The sequence below is a fragment of the Rhinopithecus bieti genome, unplaced genomic scaffold (genome assembly GCF_001698545.2).
Source record: "Rhinopithecus bieti isolate Rb0 unplaced genomic scaffold, ASM169854v2 scaffold_27306, whole genome shotgun sequence".
NCBI classification, from domain to species: Eukaryota; Metazoa; Chordata; class Mammalia; order Primates; family Cercopithecidae; genus Rhinopithecus; species Rhinopithecus bieti.
In genome coordinates this window covers 763,257-773,598 of record NW_016812395.1, presented here as the reverse complement: position 1 = coordinate 773,598, position 10,342 = coordinate 763,257, and the positions used below count along the sequence as shown (strand labels likewise).

Here is a 10,342-nt window from a genome sequence, read left to right as displayed (position 1 = left end):
TGCCACCACACCTGGCTAAATTTTGTAGTTTTAGTAGAGATGAGGTTTTGCTATGTTGGCCAGGCTGGCCTCGAATTCCTGACCTCAGGTGATACACCCGCCTCAGCCTCCCAAAGTGCCATTACAGGCATGAGCCACCGGGCCCGACTTAGGTATTTCTTTATAGCAGTGTGAGAACAGACTAATACACTTGGTAATGTTTAATGGATGCTGGCAGAAGACATAAGAACTCTAGGTCAGGGACAAATGACTTTATGATTGATAGCACCGTGAGCAGCATGAGCATGACATTGGAGCCGGGTCCCCATTTCCCACCCCCATCCCCCTAGTGCCATGGAGCTGAAAAACAGCCCTGGTGAAGAGCAGTCAGGGCCTTGTGTTCTTGGTATATCTGGCAAGAACGTGCAGGGATGGATGCTTAAAGCTCACAAGGAATTGCTTCTTCCAGCAAACACGTCACTGAGAAGACACATAGGCTGGGATGAATAGACACTTGATGAGAGCAAAGAGGACTCATTGCAGTCAGAGGAAACAGGATTTGCAAAGGCCCTGAGGCATGAGGGACACTGAGCTGTTTCAGGGAACAACGGACTATCTGGCATGATTGGGATGATAATCTTAAGGTTAGACAAGTAGGCTGGCAACCATTCATCAAGGGCTTTGCATGCCATTGAGATTATGGTGTATGGCTTTTTGTTTTATTTCGACCCAACAAATTTCAGAACATTTTAAGCAGAGGAATGCCATGATTGAATTTTATTTTTTTATTATTATTATTATTTTTTTTTGAGATGGAGTTTTGTTCTTGTTGCCCAGGCTGAAGAGCCAGTGGTGTGATCTTGGCTCACTGCAACCTCTGCCTCCTGGGTTCAAGGGATTCTCCTGCCTCAGCCTCATGAGTAACTGGATTACAGGTGCCCACCACCAAACCTGGCTAATTTTTGTGTTTTTAGTAGAGAGGGGGGTTTCACCGTGTTGACCAGGCTGCTCTTGAACTTCTGGCCTCAAATGATCTGCCTGCCTCGGCCTCCCAAAGTGCTGGGATTATAGGTGTGAGCCACCATGCCCAGCCTGAATTTTATTTGCTATTATCTGGTGATATAGTGTAGAGAAGAGACTGGATAATAGCTAATCAGAGATAAGCTCTATGGGCCTTTTACCAAGTGTCCTTGGAACACCTTGCTTTTTAAGTGTTTTTTAAACCCTTTGCATTTTTTTCCTATTTTTCTAAGACTTCACCACCTTATCCTACCCTATGTCTCATTTTCACCTTCAAGGACCTCACACACTTACCTTCATGCCTGGCAGCCCTCTCCCTTCAACTCACGTTGAATATGCTGATATGAACTGATACAGAGTAGGAATATTTCTATTTAACTTACTGAATTTCTCAGTATTTTTAGAGTTGTAAACATGTTATTTTCTGAGAATTTATCTACTTTTTTTTCCATATGCCAGTATTCTAGTAAGAATTTTTACTTGGCATAACATAATTTATAAATTCAAGTCTATGAGGTAAATTGTAACATTCAATTTATTAAAATAAACACACACACACACTCTATTCCAAATAGTATTTATTCTAAAAAGGATATGAAGACAAGTATGAGTATGATATTTTAAGAGATTAAAAGATAGAAATGGACTACATTGAACATAACAAAGTCAAAATACAAAATATTTATTTTCTTTATGATTTCAAGACACTTCCAAATTTTGCAATGTATTCTGGGACAGAAGTGATGATTTTTAAAGCCCATTTAGTGGTTTAAAACAACACAACCTTTTTTTTTTTTTTGAGACAGAGTCTTGCTCTGTCACCTGCAGTGCAGTGGTGCGATCTTGGCTGACTGCAACTTCTGCCTCCCTGGTTCAAGCAATTCTCCTGTCTCAGCCTCCTGAGTAGCTGGGATTACAGGCGCATGCCACCATGCCCAGCTAATTTTTGTACTTTTAATAGAGAGGGGATTTCACCATGTTGGCCAGGATGGTCTCCATCTCTTGACCTTGTGATCTACCTGCCTTGGCCTCCCAAAGTGCTGGGTTTACAGGCGTGAGCCATCGTGCCTGGCCTTTTTTTTTTTTTTTTTTTTTTTTTGGGACAGTTTCATGCTTGTAGCCCAGGCTGGAGTGCAGTAGTGCCATCTTGGCTCACTGCAACCTCTGCCTCCCAGGTTCAAGCAATTCTCCTGACTCATCCTCCTGAGTAACTGGGATTACAGGTGTGTGCCCCCACACCCAGCTAATTTTTGTGTTTTAGTAGAGACAGGGTTTCACTATGTTGGCCAGGCTGGTCTTGAACTCCTGACCTCATGTGATCTGCCCACCTCAGTCTCCAAAAGTGCTGGGATTACAGGCATGAGCCATCGTGTCTGGCGGAAAACAACACACATTTCTTCTACATTTTGGAGGGCAGAAGTATGCAGTCATTTTCACTGGGAAAAGTCAAAATGTTGGCAGGACTGTTTCCTTTTGGAAGCCCTGAGGGGAAGGATCTGTGTCCTTGCCTTTTTTAGCTGCTAGTGACTGCCTGTATTCCTTAGCTTGTGGTCTCTTTCTCAATCTTTTTTTCTTCTTTTTTTTGAGATGGAGTCTTGCTCTGTCACCCAGGCTGGAGTGCAGTGGTGCAATCTCAGCTCACTGCAACCTCTGCCTCCTGGGTTCAAGTGATTCTCCTGCCTCAGTCTCCTGAGAAGCAGGGATTACAGGCACTGCCACCACTCCCGGCTAATTTTTGTAATTTTAGTAGAGGGGGGAGGTTTCCCCATGTTGGCCAGGCTGTTCTCAAACTCCTGACCTCAAGTGATTGCCCACCTTGGCCTCCCAAAGTGTTGAGATTACAGGTGTGAGCCACTGCACCCAGCTCTCTTTCTCAGTCTTCAAAGAACATCATTCCAGTCTCTTTCCTTCATCACATCTTTCTCTGACTCTGGCTCTTTCTTCACTCTTCTTCTAAAGATCATATTATTACAACAGGCCCACCCAGATAATCCAGAATAACCTCCCAATTTCAAGATCCTTAACCTAATCACAACTGCAAATTCTCTTTTGCTTAGAGGGAAATATTCACAGGTTCTGAGAATTAGAAGAAAGACATATGCGGTGGGGCTTCATTATCCAGCCTACCCCAATTCCTCCTCCTACTGAAATTAGTGCTTTTTTTTCTTTCTACAGAATTACTTGATTTGGGGTTACAGCTGAGATAATTGGGCTCCCTAGACATGTCATCCGTGTATTCATCTGTTTTAGAATAAGTTTAGAATAGTAAGTTCTTGGAACTGTAGGCTTCTGAGGGAGTCCTTCTTCTCCACAGAATGACTCATCTTTGAATATGCCAGGCAGGTTCACTGTCTCCATCTCTCACTTGCAATCCCTGTCTCTGCCCTATCTGGACGCCTCAGCCTTCTCACTTCAGTGCATCATGCTTTCACACTGCAAATGGCTGGTATCTGCATCTTTCTGCTGCAAGGTTTACCATAGTCTCTGGAGCCTGTTCCATCTGAGCTTAGAAAAGACTGGAAATGCTATGGGAATTAATACCCATATCCCCCAGTAGCCTACAATCATGAATGAAGTAGTGCATAAATATCTCAGCCCCCCCATTTCATTTTTGCCACTTGTTTTACTGAGATATAATTCACATAACATAAAACTCATCATATTAGGCCGGGCGTGGTGGCTCACGCCTGTAATCCCAGCACTTTGGGAGGTCGAGGCGGGCGGATCACGAGGTCAGGAGTTCGAGATCAGCCTGGCCAACAAAAGTGAAACCTCGTCTCTATTAAAAATACAAAAAAAAAAAAAATTAGCCAGGCGTGGTGGCGGGTGCCTGTAGTCCCAGCTACTTAGGAGGCTGGGGCAGGAGAATCACTTGAACCTGGGAGGCAGAGGTTGCAGTGAGCCGAGATTGTGCCTCTGCACTCCAGCCTAGGTAACAGAGTGAGACCCCATCTCAAAAAAACAAAAAAAACATACCATATTAAAGAATACTGTTCAGTGGTTTTTAGTATATTCACAATGTTGTACAACCTTCACTACTATCGACTTCCAGAATGTTTCTATCCCTCCAAAGAAGCCCATACCTGTTAGTACCATCCTTTTTCCCTACTTTCTGTCTCTTTGAATTGGCCTATCCTGGACACGTCATAGAAATGTGATATAGTTTGGATGCTTGTCCCCTCCAGATCTCACATTGAAATATGATTCCCAATGTTGGAGGTGGCACCTGGTAGGAGGTGAATAGACCATGGCCAGAGTCCTCATGAATGGTTTAGCACCATCCCATTAATGATAAGTGAGTTCTTGCTCAGTTCATGTGAAATCCAGTTGTTTAAAAGCCTGGTTCCCAAAGGGGCGTGGTGGCTCACGCCTGTAATCCTAGCACTTTGGGAGGTTGAGGTGGGTGGATCACTGGAGGTCAGGAGTTCAGCCTGGCCAACATGGTGAAACCGCATTTCTACTAAAAATACAAAAATTAGCCAGGTGTGGTCCAGCTTACAGGCAGGCACCTGTAATCCCAGCTACTCCGGAGGCTGAGGCACGAGAATCGCTTGAATCTGAGAGGTGGAGGTTGCAGTGAGTCGAGATCATGTCACTGCACTTCAGCCTGGGTGACAGAGTGAGACCCTGTCTCAAAAAAATAACAAAACAAAACAAAACAAAACCAGTCTGTTTCCCCACTCCCCACCCCACCTATCTCTCTTGCTCCTGCTGTTGCCATGTGATGAACCTGCTCCCCCTTCACTTTTCACCACTGAAAACTTCAGTTTCCACAATTGAAAACTTCTGAGGCCCTCACCAGAAGCAAATGCCAGCACCACATTTCCTGTACACCCTGCAGAACAGTGATCCACTCACACCTCTTTTCTTTATAAACTACCCAGTCTCACGTGTTCCTTTGTAGTACTGCAAAGCACTAACACAAAAAATGGAACCAAACAACATGTGGTTCCTCATTTCTTAGATGGATATCATCAAGACACAAGTTCAGGCTGGTTGTCTGATTTCCCCAGCATGATTAAGCTCCAGTTGCCCATAGTGGCACTGGGCAGTGAATTGGCTGCCCTTCCTTTCCTGCCTCACTTCCCTGTTTATCCGCTGGTGTTTCTGGGATCCCCTCTCAAAGAAAGTGCTTGTACTAGAATCCTTGCTTTGGAATCTGCTTCTTGGGGAACCCAAACTAAAATACTAAGAATATCTAGCTAATTAATCAATTCATCAAATATACACTGAATATTTACTCTGTGCTTGGCACATTGTTCAATGCTGAAGATTCAGCGCAAACAAGTTAGGCATCCTTTCCGTTCTCATGGAGGGTGTTGAAGCAGGTAATAAAGGCATCAAGCAAATTACAAGAGAGATGAGTGTTACAAAGAAGTGGGTGAGGGAAGGCCTTCTTAATTAAGAATGAGACCTGAAGAATGGGAAGCAGTTTTCCTGGAGAAGAGGGTGGGGAAAATTTTCCAGGTACACAAACCCACTCCCAGATAAGGGTGAACCTGGTGCTTTGGGAGATCGTGAGAAAACCATATGGCTCTTGCAGAAAGAGCTGGAGGAAAATAGCTGAAGTAGATATTTTACCTTCAAGGAAAGACTTGATGTCCAGCTGTGGAGCGCATGGTCGGCAGACAGTCTACAGCTGTTAGCTGGTTCAGGTCGGCCTCAGCGCCTGAGAGCTGCCTTGACCAAGGTCTGGAGCAGCCTGCATCTGGTGACCAAGCAAGATTGGGATATAGAGGCCCAGCTGTCTGGCCTTGTGGGGGACATTCTTCTTTAAAAATTTTAGGCATTAATATATTACATACTAAAATTTAAGAAAAAAATTGGTTAACATACTGTATTTCCATTTTTTTTCTTTCAGTAGTTTTGGGGAACAGGTGGTTTTGATTACATACACAAGTTCTTTAATGGTAATTTCTTTTCTTTTCTTTTTTCTTTTTTTTGGGGACGGAGTTTTGCTCTTGTCTCCCAGGCTGGAGTGCAATGGCACGATCTCGGCTCACTGCAAGCTCCACCTCCTGGGTTCAAACAATTCTCCTGGCTTAGCCTCCCCAATAGCTAGGATTACAGGTGTGCGTCACTGGCTAATTTTTGTATTTTTAGTAGAGACGGAGTTTCACCATGTTGGCCAGGCTGGTCTCGAACTCCTGACCTCAGGTGATCTGCCTGCCTCAACCTCCCAAAGTGCTGGGATTACAGGTGTGAGCCACCGTGACTGGCCTTTAGTGGTAATTTCTGAGATTTTATGCACCTGTCACTTGAGCAGTGTCCACTATACCCAATATATAGTCTTTTATCCTTCTCCCCATTCCCAGCCCTTTCCCCAAGTCCCAAAAGTCCATTGTATCATTCTTATGCCTTTGCAACCTCATAGCTTAGCTTCCACTGTTAAGTGAGGATATGAGATATTTGGTTTTCCATTCCTGAGTTACTTCACTTAGAATAATGGTCTCCAATTCCATCCAGGTTGCTGCGAATGCCATTATTTTGTTCCTTTTTATGGTTGAGTAATATCCCATGGTATATATTATATATATATACACCATGATATATATACACTATATATAATACATAATATATACCATGGTGTTTATATATAATATATAATATATGCCATGGTGTGTGTATATATAATATATATACATCATGGTGTATATAATATATATACCATGGCATATATGTTATATATGTAACATATATCATGGTATATATTATATATAATATATACACACATATACCACATTTTTTAATCCACTCATTGATTGATGGGCATTTAGGCTGGTTCCATATTTTGCAATTGCAAATGTGCTGCAATAAATGTGTGTGTGCAAGGGTTTTTCTCATATAATGACTTCTTTTCCTCTGGGTAGATACCCAGTAGTGGGATTGCTGGATCAAATGGTAAATCTATTTTTAGTTCTTTAAGGAATCTCCATACTGTTTTCCATAGTGGTTGTACTTGTTTACATTCCCATAGCAGTGTAAAAGTGTTCCCTTTTCACCACATCCATGCCAACATGTAGTATTTTTTGATTTTTTTAAATTGTGACCATTCTTGCAGGAGTAAAGTGGTATTGCATTGTGGTTTTGATTTGTATTTCCCCGATAATTAGTGATGTTGAGCATTTTTTCATGTTTGTTGGCCATTTGTATATCTTGTTTTGAGAATTGCCTATTCATGTCCTTTGCCCACTTTTTGATGGGATTATTTGTTTGTTTCTTGCTGATTTGAGTTCCTTGTGGATTCTGGTTATTAGTTCTTTGCTGGATGCATAGTTTGTGAATATTCCCCTTGCGGGGGACATTCTGACCGGCAATAGTCAACCCAGAGCTCCTGGCTGAGTTTGCTGGGTCTGCAACACAGTTGAATTACTTCCTCAGTCCAGTCCTGCTTTGGCCTACTCCCCTTTGCAGGTGTTGATTCTTGATAAACATCTTGCCTCAAACTGTTGGAACCTACTCCCAGAGAACTCTACGTCCCATAGCAGCGAAACAAGAAGGCTTTGTATCATGGGTGATAATATTACCAAGTATCTCCTAAAACACAACGAAGGTGAGGGCTCTTGTGTCCTGAGAGGGATGGACTATACTTTCAGGGAGCAAGAACAACTTCGGAGTCCTCACTGAAGGATTTACACATAAGTTTGCAACATGTAAGTTGAGAGATTTTGGAATTCAGAGAATTCAGGGGGAGTAAGGATTTTTGAAGAGCATAAACATTTTGGGGGTACATTTAAAATGCTTTTTATTAAATTAGCTGGGTGTGGTGGCACGCACCTATAATCTCAGCTATGTGGGAGGCTGAGGCAGGAGAATTGCTTGAACTTGGGAGACAAAGGTTGCAGTGAGCCAAGATCGCATCACTGCACTCCAGGCTGGGTGACAGAGTGAGACTCTATCACACACACACACACACACACACACAAAAAGGCTTTTTATTCTTTGTATGTATTTTTCTAAATTTGTCTCAAGTGATACCATTTGTATTTGGTTATATAAATTAACTATATTAGTAATCTGGCTATTTGGATTTATATGTTCTTTTATCCACGGGATCTCCCAGGACTGTGAGCAAAAGGGAACATCACAGAAATACTTTTTCCATAGAGGATAATATCAGATTCCATACTGCTGGCATTTAAAATTTTATGTTCTGTCTGGGCAGTAGACTTTTAAAAATATAATTAGATGCTACTCCAGTGGGTACTTTATAAAGCATTAAAATATTAAATAACTTGATGAATGTTTAACTTAGCTGGAATGAGGGTAACTACATTCCTCTGTCCTTACTGTAAGGTGTACTACTATGATCCAGTCTGCCCCCAAAATACAGATACAGAAGCTCCTTCCCCCTGCTAATGGTCCTGAGATGCTATAGATACCTGTCCTTATTACAGGTATCTTGGAGGACATGGTGGATGGTGTGATTCCAGTTTCTGAAAGCCAGAGGGTTAGTGAGGGGTGTTGCTACCCAGGCAACTGAGCAGTTGCTCTGCAGACCCTGCTGAAGTGCTGGAAGTATCGCCATCTGGCGCAGCTCCTCACAGACATCCCTTCCTGGGTCCCCTGGCTCAAGTGCACCCTGACTTGGGGACTCCTCTTTGAAGGCAGTCCAGGGATCTCTGACCCAAAGCTCTCTTTTTCCCTTCCTCTAGTCACTTCCTCAGGTTTTGATGCCTCCCCTCAGGCCAGATTATAGTCAAATACCCTCCTTTCTCCTTGAGATTGAAAGGACTATCACTCTCTTTAGCACTTTCTAGGTGATTTCAGAGGAAAACAATATATAGTTTAAATTTCCTGCCATATAGCAATATATGGTTTGAATATGTAAAAAATGAAAGCAATTCCATTTACACGAAGTTCTAGAACGAACAAAACCTCTCTGTGATGATAAATATCAGAATAGTGGTTGCCTCTGGAGGGAGTATTGACTGGAAAGAGGCATGAGGATCTTTTCTAGAATGAAGGAAATGTTCTTGATGGGAGTGGGGGTATATGTTTGTGAAAATTTATTGAACTATATATTTAAACTATGCATTTATTTTATGTACATTTAAACAGATAAAGCAGGATGACAAATAGTTCAAAAATGAAAGAGAAATGTCCATGTGAGAATAATTCAGCAAACATTTAGATGTCAAAATGGTTTGGTTTTAAATTTCTGACTTTATTAGGGCCATTTACAGGAAAGGCCCCACTAGCAGCATGTAGCTCTGCTAAGGGATATAACAACATTTTTATCCACAGGCAATGATTTCTTATTAGTCAAGCTCTTTAGATAGAGGAGAAATGTCTGCACATTGCATATGTTTAAAAGTTAGCTAGAACTCATCGCTCTTCCTCTTCCCCTAAGTGGCCTGAGGTGATCTGTGAAAACGGTTTGCCGCTCACTTGACCCAGAAAACTCCACGAAATCATGAAAATCAAGAGGTTCAAATCTTCATGTTCACCACTTGTGAAACTGCCAAGGCCATGAAGGCTATGCCTATACGGAAAGCAACCAAGTATCTGAAAGATGTCACTTTACAGAAACTGTGTACTGTTCCGAAGTTACAATTGTGCAGTTAGTAGGTGCTCCCAGGCCAAACATTGAGGCTGGGCACACGGCTGGTGGCCCAAAGAGTCTTGAATTTTTGCTGCACGTGCTTTAAAATGCAGACAGTAATGCTGAACTTCAGGGTTTAGATGTAGATTCTCTGGTCATTGAGCACAGCCAGGTGAACAAAGCACCTAAGATGCGCCATCGGACTTACAGAGCTCATGGTCAGATCAACCCATACGTGAGCTCTCCCTGCCACATCGAGATGATCTTTGCTGAAAAGGAACACATTGAACCAGAAGAAGAGGTTGCACAGAAAAAAAAGATATCCCAGTAGAAACTGAAGAGGCAAAAACATATGACATGGGAATAAATTCACCACAAATAAAGACAAAATGTAAAAAAAAAAAAAAAAAAGTTTTTACTAGACGAGATTCAGTATACGTTTCTGTAGCTTTTGTCAATAGCTGACCCCCAATGTTTCTACCTACAGAGTGGTCACTAAGTTTAGAAATATAGGTGGCTCTCTGCCCTATCTCACTATGTTAAGTGACCACCAATTAGTGCCTGCACTTAACACAGGAGGAAAGGTCACCTGGAGAGCACCACCACATGACCCCAGGGTGGTGAGGAACTCGTAGGATGATCATACCTAAAATTAGATTGGATGATTTAGCCTTGTGGAGTATGCTGCATTATGGCCAGATCAGACCACCCTTGGGTATCAGGTAAGCCAGAAAAAATTAGGACACGGAATGAAAAGCTGAATTTGAATACTGGATAAGCAACAAATAACTTTTTGTA

General features: G+C 42.3%; 1 pseudogene; it reads left to right on the top strand.

The window, feature by feature from the left end:
• The first annotated feature begins 9,365 nt into the window (after positions 1-9,365).
• LOC108544893 (60S ribosomal protein L17 pseudogene) lies at positions 9,366-9,911 on the top strand (annotated as a pseudogene).
• The last annotated feature ends 431 nt before the right edge of the window (positions 9,912-10,342 follow it).